The sequence below is a fragment of the Pelmatolapia mariae genome, linkage group LG13 (assembly GCF_036321145.2).
Source record: "Pelmatolapia mariae isolate MD_Pm_ZW linkage group LG13, Pm_UMD_F_2, whole genome shotgun sequence".
In the NCBI taxonomy this organism is placed as follows: Eukaryota; Metazoa; Chordata; class Actinopteri; order Cichliformes; family Cichlidae; genus Pelmatolapia; species Pelmatolapia mariae.
In genome coordinates this window covers 7,617,067-7,629,665 of record NC_086238.1, presented here as the reverse complement: position 1 = coordinate 7,629,665, position 12,599 = coordinate 7,617,067, and positions in this window count along the sequence as shown.

The window sequence follows — 12,599 nt, the reverse complement described above, 5'->3', positions numbered from 1 at the left end:
CTGGATTCGGAATATTTCCTGCATATATATGTACAGCTTGCATACAGTACATAACTATAATGAAAGGGTGAGAAATGGTAATTTATTCAATTGCCCCTAAGCTCAAAAAACATGTTTACCTTGAAGGTGTTTGAACCCTCTGTAATTCAGTGACAGGCAATGCAAGCCTGTTAATGCTTTGCCACAATTCCTGTTTTCCTCTGAAAGCTGTTTCACAGCTCCATGCGCAAAAGAATAGGTGAGGGTGAATAAAGTTTAAACAGGCACTTTTCATATTCACTGAAATAATTAAGCAAGGCGGCATGCTGTTTTACAGCATGCTGTTTTACAGTGTTATTGGAAATGAAGAATCAGTTTTAGGTGTTGCAGATGCAGTGCATTAAAATACCAATTAACCACATAACACCCAACCTCTACCTGACACTTGCATTGTAATGACTGTTGAAGCAGGAAGTAGGAGCCCATTATTTCCTAATACACATCTTCTGTTTTGGGGAGGAAAAAAATCCTGAGGCATGCAAAAATAAATTATCACGAAAAAAAAAATCAGTGAAGTTAACAAAACACACATAAGCAGCATATTGACATCACACCTGCCAATATGTGGTGCAGAACCTGTGCAGCGGTGATAATGGTATAGCTTTATTGCCCTTTGCGACATGTCTGCATTTGACACGGTATATGTTCCACAATATCCTGATACAATACTGAGTCAGCACATGAGCTGCCTCTATATTCAGACCTCACCATACAGCGGTAGAGTGAAAGTGCAGTGAGAGCACGCAGCATTTCCTCAGTCAGTTAGCCTGACATATTGTGAAGGACAGTAGCCTAATTATTCCCTGGCAGTGGCACAGACCTGCCAGTCCCTTCAGATTGAGTTGAACCACCGAGGCTGGAGTTTGATTCCTGAGTGCCTGCTATGTTTTGAGTCAGATAGGATCATGTCCACTGGAGATTTAATTTGGACATTCAGTGGTGTGAACCCAACCCTTATTACTTTAGCCCCCTCATCACCCTGACCTGTAGTCTTCCTCTATTACAGGCCCAAGAAAAACAGCAATCATCATGTTAATACAGAGAACATCAAGAGACTATTGATTGTGGTTACTTGCCGAATATTCCCTCCATGACATGTGGTTCAGTGCCCCCTTCGTGCTCGTCTGTGGCAGTCTTTTTAAATATTCATGACGAGCTTGCCTTATGGTTCTGCAGCTGAATTTCTAATTGGGCCGTCAAAAGAGATACAACATGCCCTTAAGCAGGACCGTAACAGCGGTCAGCTCAAACAAAAATTGTGTGATTCAGCCACAGGGCTAATTAGCGATTAGCATTCACTGTTTACAAGGGTTTTTACCTGTGGGCCAGGCAATGGCTGAATTGAGCTTAAATCACTCCATTCTGCCTTTGAAGCTTCAAGAGCTGCCTGTCCATATCATAATGACTGGGAGGAGAGAGGGAAGCGCTTCTACTGTGTAACAACATAATCATCAATTAAGGCAGGGAAATGGCAAGAAGTGGGGATTTTAGCTCATTAAAAAAGCCCAGAAGAAAAAGTATTTCTGCATTTATATATATTTTCACTCTGTCTCTCCTCTGTCAATGCCTGCCATCTTCAGAATTCAAATGATTTTTGTCTTTCAAGATGAGTGGAAATCCTGAAAATATAATTCAGAGACACAGGAGCAGACATTCCTAATAAGGGCTAAAATATGAATGACATTTGCTCCGAGAAGATCCTGGATGGAAATGGAATTGCCACTGATTTCTTGTTAGTTTCCCTGGTTCTAAATTATGCTTAATGCTTTTTTTTTTAACAGCCATTATAATGAAAATTAATGTTAGTGAATTTCAAAAACATTCCTGAAATTACTGTGGCTACTGCAGGCTTGTAATTAAGGTATAACAGTTACTACTACTCTTACATACTGCCTAGACTTAAGTTATATTTGCTAGAGTATGAATAAGGCATTCATTGAGCAGTATATCAGTGTTATGGCCTGCATATTGCAGCTGTATAGAAGGGTTTTATTACCTCAGCGTAAAGCACACATGGAACTGAGGCCACCTTGTTCTTTCTAAAATGAAACTGTTAAAATATCTGTGACTAATCCCACCACATGATGTTACGGATTAGTTGCTTACGACCTGTAATTTTATATTTTATTTACTGCCCACCTAAACAAAGAGAATGAGCATTTATTTAGTCCAATATGTCACTTTTATTTGATATTTGGGGATACCCGGTGGCTAACCTGGACCATTGTAATATATCATCACAGTGGAGCCACTACAAGGACATACAGTAGTTCATGTCTTCAACAGCTTTCCAGACATTAAAAAGAATATCAGATTCCCCCAACTTCTTTGAGGATGTTCTGCCTTTGAGAGAGGACTTCTTTTGAGCATATCCAAACGTTTTCTTCTCTCTCATTTTTTTAAAGTCTATTTTTGCCACAAAGTAGGGACTCAACACAAACTTATTCAGGGTGATAAAAAACTGCTGGAGTGAATTTCCTGCCTAACAAAGTACAAAGATGGCTGATAAAGAGCTTATTAGAGAGCCATCATTACTCTCACTTTGGGTTGAAAACGTTGACTGAGAAGCACCATTATGTCCTGAAAATCTTTCCTTTTTTTTCCTTTTTTTTTTTTGCTGATGTGGCTATAAGCTGAGGTGATGCTGAGGCTTTCCCCGACTGTCTGAGGGTTAGTTGAGCAGACCTGTCAATGATGATATCCAGACAGCAGGAACAGTGCAAACTCAGGGATAAGAGTCAACAGTAATTAGAATCTATCTGGGGAGGTGGAAATGCATGCACGCGCGGGCACACACACACACACACACACACTGCAGATTACATTTATATGGGCTCATGTATTTTAACATTACTCATATGCAGACCTTCCTCAAGAACCATTGTAATGTACGCGTTGGCATTAGAAAAAAAATAGCTAAAAATACTTGATATACACACAAAATTAGTAGAGTCATTCACGTGCAACAATATGCACACGCACACACATACACACACAAGAAGCGAAGACCATGAAGATTCATCAAAGACGTGTCCTTTAGTATGGAGATTCTGGCTGTATACTCCCCTTTTCCTTAATTGCTCATTAATGAGATGGAAATATATTTCTGCCACAAAGTTTGAAAAAGATTCACTCATTGAGAAAGCCATAAATCTAAACATTTGAAAAGGAATTAGTAACAGGAGCCTCCCATTCTTGTTCTCTGAAAAATTAATGCAGCGCATGTTATATTTATTACAAGGCTGACTGTCATTCATTTTACCCGAACTAGCAGAAATTAAAAGTGACAGCAACCTCATCAAGAATGAATGCCATTGTATTCTACGCGGAGCTGAAAAGACAGGGCAAAATCACATAATAACACACACAGGCTTCCACGGTGCCTCTGTAACAGGGAAAACCAAAGCTCAGAGAAATGCCGTGAATGAAGGAATGAGGGCAAAAGAAGGCATTAAATGCACAGCAAAATACACCCTTATAACTCTTCTTTTACTTTCTCAGTTCAAGTCAAAGCACGATTGAGAATCCGAAAAAAAAAGACATTGCAGTTATATAGATATGTTCAAGACAATAACAACAAACAATACTAAAAGCGACCTGTATAGTGAAACACTTCCATGGCTACTCCAAATCCATTTTTTAAATATTTTCCAAGATGTGTATAATTGCTGGCTTAACTCATTAAAGGAGAAGGGTTCTGATCTGACTATGCTGCTGCTAAATGGTCAGGTTCCCATGTGAGGGAAATAAATGAAATATTAGTTTATTACATATTTAAATCTCTCTCTCCCCAGGCTGTCTTACACTCTTTTTTTTCTTGGGTTGGTTTGCATTATAATGTTCACCAAACAGCTTTCCCAACTAATGGGTTGCAACAACGTGGTCCTGCTTTCCCCCTCTGCTTTTGGTCTAGATTTTCATAACAAATTACTGTGGTACGCCAGGGGAAGGGAGTATGCTCCAACTTCCTGAGGAGGCAAAAGGGAAAAATTCATCTTTAAGTGGTACAAAGTTGAGCATTGCCTGTGGAACATTTTCACAGTGTGTGTCCGTTAAACATTGAGAAGACAGTCAACTGCAGATAATAAGTCAATGTTGTCAGGAAGCTGACAGCAACATTTGGAAATAGAAAATCCATATTGCATGCTGCTGCTTGGGAAAAGCTTTTTCACCAAAGCGGGCGAGATTCGGATGCACATCCCTCTGACAAACAATGGTTTTATTCCTCATATTGGCATATTAAGTCCAAGGTCATGTTTAAAATTCCAGACCGCTTTGTAAGTTCATAATCTAAGCCCTATCCATCAAAATGCTGATGTATCAAAACAAACAGAGGGCTGAAAGCACAGATACAGCACGGGATGGGCCCTCTGAATAATCGTTAAGGGCAGCCCCCTCGCTCTCCCTATCTCAGGTGTGTGATTAAAATCAATTAAATCACTCCTCTAGTGTCAACCGCCCCAAATCTCCTGACAAATGAAACGGTGCTTTAGGAAGACGAGGATGTTCCTGGTCCTGTCGTGGCTCGGCTCATATTCACAAATGAGATTAAGATTGGGCTGCTGAGGGATTTCAAAGGCCTGTTTTCCATAAGAGCATGAAACAGCCTGTGAAGCCCATGTAGGCTACATTAAGTAGACTTGAAAGTGTCTGGAGCAGAGATCAGCTCCCAGCCCACAGTGAGAGTAACTAGCTGGAAAAAAAAAAAGAAAAAAAAAAAAGAAGAAGGCAGCGAGATTATTTACCTGCATCTACGGTGTAAGACTTTTATCAGTGCAAGTTGGGTCTGTATCGCTGTAGTCTTCCGGAAAATAATCCAATATTCCATAAATTCTTAAAAGCCCTCAATCTATTTATGACACAGTATTATGATTTGTCTGATGCATCCATTAATGAGTTATTCATCCAATATTAATATGTATTAAATCATGTGTTTTGAGTCAATACAGTTTTCACCACAGCACTGCCTTTGCTGTGCATCTTCAGACAAATTAAGCCATTTACAGAGCATCAATATGGAATCATTAAATGCCCTTTGTGTATTGTTCTCTATGGTCTACGGACCACCCCTCTTTTCCTCTCTCTTCCTCTCACTCACACGCTCGCGCACGCTTGGCTCGTGCATCACATGTGAGCCGAGGTTTGAGCCCTCCGCAGGCTTCTTTATGACGACAGTCGGTGAGATCTGCTGATCCCATCTCCAATGGGCCTCTGTAAACCCCTTTGTAACATTAGGCAAAAAACGCTAAATCAAAGTGTGGAGTCAGCCCAGTGTGTGTGTTTAACGTCCCCCTGCTCTTGTCACCAATGACCAGGGGCGGGCCGCCACGTGTCCTTGCCCTATCCCCCGGTGTCCTATCACTCCTTTATCTGTCCACAGGGCATGGCCGCTCTCCCAAAGACAACCACACATGCATGCTCAAGAAGGGCCCTTCTTTATTCATCTCAACACCCACAGAGAAAATCAGACATCCCAAATTGTTCCCCTAAAGCAGTTGTTTTATTCATGGTTGCGTTTCAGAGCTGTTTTTCCACACTCACATTTAAACATATATCTACAATAATGATCATTTATATAAAGCAATGATTAAAAAAATGGATATCCTCATAGTGAATTTGACAAATTTGGCAAAAACACAAACTCACGTTTAAAATATGATGCAGAAATGTTTTCGAAACTGCAGCAAACTTATGTAGGACACTGACCTGTATTTCATTTTGAAGAGCAAAAGAAAAAAAATATACTTTTAAAACTCTGAAGTTCTTATGGGAAAACAATAACAGACAGTATGTTTATTTGCGATGAAGCTACACAGCACAAAGAAAGAGCATCCATACCAAGGGATTTTCCTGACTCTTGAGAAGGGTACAACCAATATTCCCAAAACCATGCCAGGACTTGTGATTTCGCTGTATACTTTTTTCCCCCCTCTCTCCTTTATGAAGAATGATCAAATCAAGCATGGAAGTGTGTTTCATCAGTCTGTTGGAGGGTAAAGAGAGACTTTCAAAATAATCCCTTAAGTAGATGAGGTTTTTTTTTTTCTTACGTATTGCTTTTTATTGTAAGATGATGCATGTTTCGAGATAGCAGAGGAAATGACAATTATGTCGAAATGCTATGTTCCTGAATGGCAGGACCTTTTTCTGGAACCACGCACAAGACTGGATTGCAAGTCCGCACATCTGATCTAACAGTGTTATTATTCAGTCTCTTGACAGGTCATATTTTGTCAAATGAAATGCTGAATTGCTTCATTCTCTACACGGAAGCTGAAGTGATACATGTAAGTAGAATTAAATTACTCTATAGTATATTACAGCCACAGTGGGATTGTGGCTGTTCCTCCATTTTTAATAAGTGCTTATTTCCCAGGGGGCCTTGTTGGGCACCATGGGTCAACAGTGTCCAAGAGGGCAAAGCTTGTTCACCACATTCTAGAGCCCTTTAATTGCTTGAGGTTATGTGTGCTATTATCTTCCTTTTTCTCTTTCATTATGGAGGTGCAGAGGTTCGGATTGACCCATCCTCTCAATTTTGAAAGCACTCGCTGCGTTTAGCGCACTTCAATTAAGTGTGCAGAGGAGTGCTGTGATGAGATTTATTTAATTAATTATTCCACTTCTGTTTTGGCCCATGCATATATTCCTTTTTAAATCTTTCCTTGGGTGTCCCGGGTCCGCTCTTATTTATTCTGTTGTGATAATGTTACAACTGTAACAGCAATATTTTCGGTACTCCCAGGAGTGCTTGGTCTGACTCAAACATAATAACCCACGGCAGTGTCTGTCTGACTCTCAGCCATTCTCATTCCTGCTTGCAGCTGATGCCGTAACCCTGGCCCCTTCCCTGCAGGCTGTGCTGACGGCTGGCTCGGAGCAGCCACACACGCACACACGTATATGGAAAAAGACTTGTAGACCCACATTTGCATGGACACAAATGTTCACATGCAAACATATGCAAATACGCTCATGTACATGCCAGTGTAGGCAGTAACACACAAGCGCGCACATGTCTTGATTCCCTTCCTCTGGTTTTAAATGAAAGACCTACACTATCGTACACTGTGGAGACACCAAAGTCGTTCCAAAGTTGTGCTAGGAGACCAGTTCAATGGTGGAAATTGTTGTGGTGCTCATTTAACTCCAAAGCGTAGCACTTGCGGGCAAACATTGTTCCCAAGTAAAGCATTTCACGGTACAGAGCTGTGGCTTCATAAGGGGATTTGATCACTTTTACCTGTACTGACAAGTCTTCCCTTCAGTTCAAAAGAAGCAAAAACAGATGACTGATCAATATAAATGCAGGTGTTTAGAGAGATGGGGATTGATCAGTAATAGTCCCTCAAACTGAAAAAAAGAACAAATCACAGGAAAGAAAGTGAAAAGTTAAGTAGGACACTGTCAGGGATTCCCTGGGCACGAGTCTTGGAAAAACTGCACAGCACAAATGAAAAAGAACAGAGGAGAGCTGGTTGGGGAATTCAAAAAAGAATAATTAAAAACTCAAATCGGGTTCTTAACTGTGAGAAAGAGAGAGAGAGAGGGAGCGAGAGTGGGTTTTTTAAATCCACCAACAAGAATACACTTGGATGATAACTACCTCAGCCGTAGGCTATTAAAATATTAACCACCGCTGTCCGAGCTGGGACTTTCCAAACGGTACTGAGCAGTATCCTCCCCGGATACTGGGCCTGAGAGAAAGGCTCTGCTCCTGTTCGTTGCCCTGTGGGAGGCTCGGGCTTGCATGAGGAAGTGTTTTAATGTTTCTCAGATGCCTGGCTTACTGAGAGAGCTTTGACAAGGCAACTATCCTGGGTGTGATTTAAAGGTGTGCACAGAGGGAACCAGGTACTGGAGCTAAGGGCCTGTTAAGCTACCGGGTGCCTTTCTAGAGAAAAAAAAAAGCAAACTTAAAAAAAAAATAATTCCCCAGCTGCTGAGCAGACCTTGGTCCCTTAAATCCAAACCATTCATATGATATTAAACAAAAACTGTAATGCTTCTGCTATTTACGTTAATGTGCATCTGACAGTGTAATACTTACAGGATATACGTTTACAGTACATTAACTTGTTGCCAAAGATAAATATGTGAAATACCGTGAAACGTTCAGAAAATGAAAAGAAACCATAATATTGATATCTAAATGATTTTGGGCCAAAACTGCATTTGCATGTGTGTCTATTTCCTTGCAATTTAGTTCAATGACTGATGCTTCCAATAGCCTGCAATTGCCTGGAGCTTATTACACTCATAATGTATAAGCAGATACTTAGTGAGCGTATATCTAAATCATTTAGCGGGACTTCGTTTAGGGGGGAACACATGGCGAGGAGTGCACTCTTATCTCAAATAGTGCAATTGTAGAGGTTTTATTGACTCTAACAGATAACAGCAATTATTTCTCTGAGTGTGCTTTCTGGTGTCTGCCAAATGTGAGCTGGCAGATTATTAAAAAGACAAGTGGTCTCTTTGATACTGAGACAAAATACAAGAGTGTATTTTTAGCAACTATAAAGGGTTGCCAGCTTTGTTCAGGTGAAATCTCTTCACAGAATGTAATATACGTTCATGTGCCGCTTGTAGCAAAGAGTCGCCGATTGAGATAGGGTGATTGAAAAGTTGTTGAATATTCAGAGTGGCAGGTTCTTTGAATGTTTTATGAGATTACAGAGCCACGGCATGTATCGTGGCATTGACTTAAATTGTTAAAGTAGCCTGAAGATCATTGAAATGGTCAAATCTCTAATTTTTTATTCCCCAGCTGTGGTCCACCTAGCAGGGGAATCTCTGTCTATCCCACTCTCGTCTTGCCGTCCCGTGTCTGACACCCACCCATTCTTCGGTCCGGCTTTGCTCCCACTCCAGCATCAACCTGTGTCATTCTGCCTCGTCTCGGTTCTCCACACTTTCCCCCGTTCACTCCTGCTGTCTCCTCTGTTGTCTCACATCCCCTTCTCCCCACTTCTCCCAGTAATGTCCCGTCTCTCCCTGGAATCAGAAGCTTGGCTGCTTGGCAAGCAGATGGGACAGATGAGGATGGCAGGGATTGGCTAATCCCTAATCTGCTGTCTCCTTGCCATTCTGGACCACAGAGGAGAGAGGGAAGCAAGTGAGAGAGAGCGAGTGAGAGAGAAAGAGACGGAGAGGGTGATGGAGCCAGCTAGATGGAGCCAGCTGTCAGATGGAGAGTCTTTCATGGTCCTGCGCACACAACAGCTGCACAGGGCCCGCCTGCACGGCTCTGCATTATTAAGCATCTTTTTAGTTGGTTCCAGATGCAGACCTAGCTGTGTTTACCCAGGCTTTGTGCTTTCTTGCTCCCCCACCCCACTCTCCACCTCCTCTTCCTACTTCACTGTCCTGTCATTTCCTCATTCCCTTGTTGCTTTGTTGCTTGATGTGGTCAAAATCATTGGACTTTTCCTACATGTTTTTTTTTTTTGTTCTTAAAAAGTAATGTGATGTTGAAGCCCGTGACCCCCGTGCATAAAGGTAGTATTAGCGCCTCAATAGTTTAGCCCCATTAGATATTTCCATTTAGAAGTATTTGAATCATTTAAACATGTGGGGACTTTTTTGGGTCGATGTGTTTTCCTTCTTTCGGTGAATTAATGAAAGTTAAGCTGTGGTGCAGCCCTGCCAAATAGTTGCAATGATATCTAATGACATCAAATGAAAAAGAAATCTTTGCTGTCGACACATATGGTAATGGCAGAGAAGTAAAATGTAATTACAACATAATTAAATGGTTTCATCACTGTAATTACATACCGTTTAATGTGCGGCTGTCATTACAACTGTACATGTCTGCATATAGTATGTGCAAACAGGCAAACTTGTTTAAACACAAATGCACAGGCACACACAAACACACCAACATATGCGCGCACACACTCACACACGCGCCACTTCACACCAATGTTCGCATATTCACAGCAACCTTTTGCAAAAGCCAGCTTTGAGAGGCTAATCTGTGCCTCAGTCCTGTCTCTTGTCAAGTTCAAGAGGGTTAACAAATCTTTACCTCCAGAACAGCCCTCCTCTTCCCCCTTTCATGTCCACATTTGTTCGCTGTATGTCCAAAAATCTACAGAGGCCCGTCCCGACTCAGTTGGGATTGGTTTAGCTGAAGAGCTGGAGGCTTTTCAGTTGCTGGCATCTGTTGTTCCTCTTCCCAGAGCTGCTGGCAGTCAGTTAATGGCCATGCTTGGGACCCAGAGAGAGAGAACAGTGGCTGATTTCCCCATTGCCATCGCACCAATCCCGGCACACCACCAACTGCAGATGAGCCACCAGCAGCTAGAAACATTCAGGCTAATGCTCCGCTTCTCTGAGAGTTCGGGGCAGATGTTCCACACTTTTTGTGTTTTGTCACGTAACTTAACACTGTCAAGTTTGTCTTTTCATTTAGAGTGTTCGCAGATTTTTTCTTTTTTTTTGGTTTATCTAGTAAAAATAGCATCGTGATTAAAAGAACATTTGAAATCTTTATACCCCGTACGTTTTTACTAACCACAATGATACCGACCGACCTCCCCGGGGTTTAAAGTTTAATGACAAAATCAACAAGTTGTATTTTTTCTGCCTTTCGTTCCTATGACCAATACATGGTTAATTTTGACTCAGTGTGGATCATGCATCTTATTATTACAGGCACTCTGGGCTTACTGCTCTGCATCTGCATAATACTGAAGGAGGTTGCTACAGTTTAATCAGTATCTTGTTACTCTAGAGAGTAAGGCTGGATATGTTATCACTAAGGAGGAAGTTCAAATGAAGCTCGATAAATAAATTAATGCCTTGATGATTAGCTGTCACATAAGCAATTAAAATGACTTCAAATTATTCATTTTCAAACAGGTGCAGTGAAAGGAGGGTGTGATTGTTGTAGTAATTGTCAAAATCAAACAATTTGTTTTGATGAACCTTCCATATGCACCTCTTATGAAGAATTTAACATGGTGTGCATAAAATAATTCAAAGGTATAGAATAACAGATTTCCATATAGTGTTTGCATCATGGTGTTTTTTAAAAATATATATATCTGTTGTTTCGGTCTTTCCTGGGCCTTTATTTTCTCTCCTCCCTCACGCTGCTGCTATAAATGTTCTGGGCTCTGAAAATCGCCACGACAAAACTGTGTATAAAACTCAATCACATTCTTTTAGCAAATTATTAATTGTGACTGTCATAGTCACAGCATCCTCCCGACAATCACACAACTGCCTCAGAAAAATACACTTGACAGCTCAGGACCCCAAATCCCACAATGAATTCGTCCTTGACACATCCTTAATGACGATCATCTTGATGATTGTAAATACATTATCATATCAGATCACGTCTGTGTTGCAATCATCACCTCCATTTCCTTTTAATTAAACAGCAAAGCTGACACCACATCTGTCAAAAAGGAAGTGAGACTTTTTTGAAATCGGTGTGAACTTCTCCTTTTTTCCTTATTCCTGTTCCACAGCAAACAATAGAGAGGGAAATAGCTTTGAAAATAACAAGCTCTATCAGTGCCTATCTCCTCCTTGCCCTCTCCGTCTTTCTTCCTTTACCCCTTTCTCCTCCCTCCCTCTTTCTCCCTCTCACGCACTCTCACCCTTTCTCCCATCTCTTTTCTCTCCGTCTCTCCCTTTCTCCCACCACTTGAAAGGCAGGGTAATGAGACAGCTAGAGAGCAAAGGAAGGTGTCCGCGGAGCATCAGTTGTGCACGGAAGAAGTGAAAATTTACTGCAAATGAGACGATGCCAGTAAATTCATTTTTATTCAGATTACTGTCATCATACATTACGGCTTCCCTTGTAAACATTTGGCCTCGGTCTTTGTGATGAGGTGTCATTATTTGCCAGATTACGTTATTAAGCTATTAACACGTCAAGCACGGCGGGCAACAATACAGGGGCACGCTTAAACAAGCTGAAGAGAATGGAGGAGGTGTCACTGGCTTGACATATGAAGGCACTTAATAGCTACTGCTCTGAGGACAGACGAGAGAAATTAAATAGACAGCTTTCAGTGGAGAATGGAGAGCGCTATTCACAAGTACTCAGAGCTGACTGAACTGTCGTTACAGGGTGATTATTTACCAGGCCAGCAAATAAAATGCCGCAATTTAAGTCTATGGAAAACATATTTCCTTTCACATGTATGTTTATAGCACCTATTTACATGTTATTGGTGTCATTATTAAAAAGACGGCTGAGTTTGTTTGGAATTTGAAGGCCCAGGAATTCAGCTGTTGGCTTTTATTGCACTCTGAATGATGTGGTGCAATCTTTTAAAACGTAAAAAGAGGTTTTTTTCAATTAATTTTGTTAAAAAAATAAAGTTAACATGAAAACGGCGGTTTTAGGTTGTGCTGTTTAAAACTGTGCAACTGACGAAAAAGTTTTTCTTTGTGTGTGTTGTTGTGTTGAACTTTAATTTTTCATCAAATCTTCTCAAAAAAAATGTCAGCGTTATGAAATAAACAGAGGTCCCACTGGTGACATGAAGAGGCTGAACATGGACAGCCAAGTCAGCGGTTTTGAGTGGATAAAT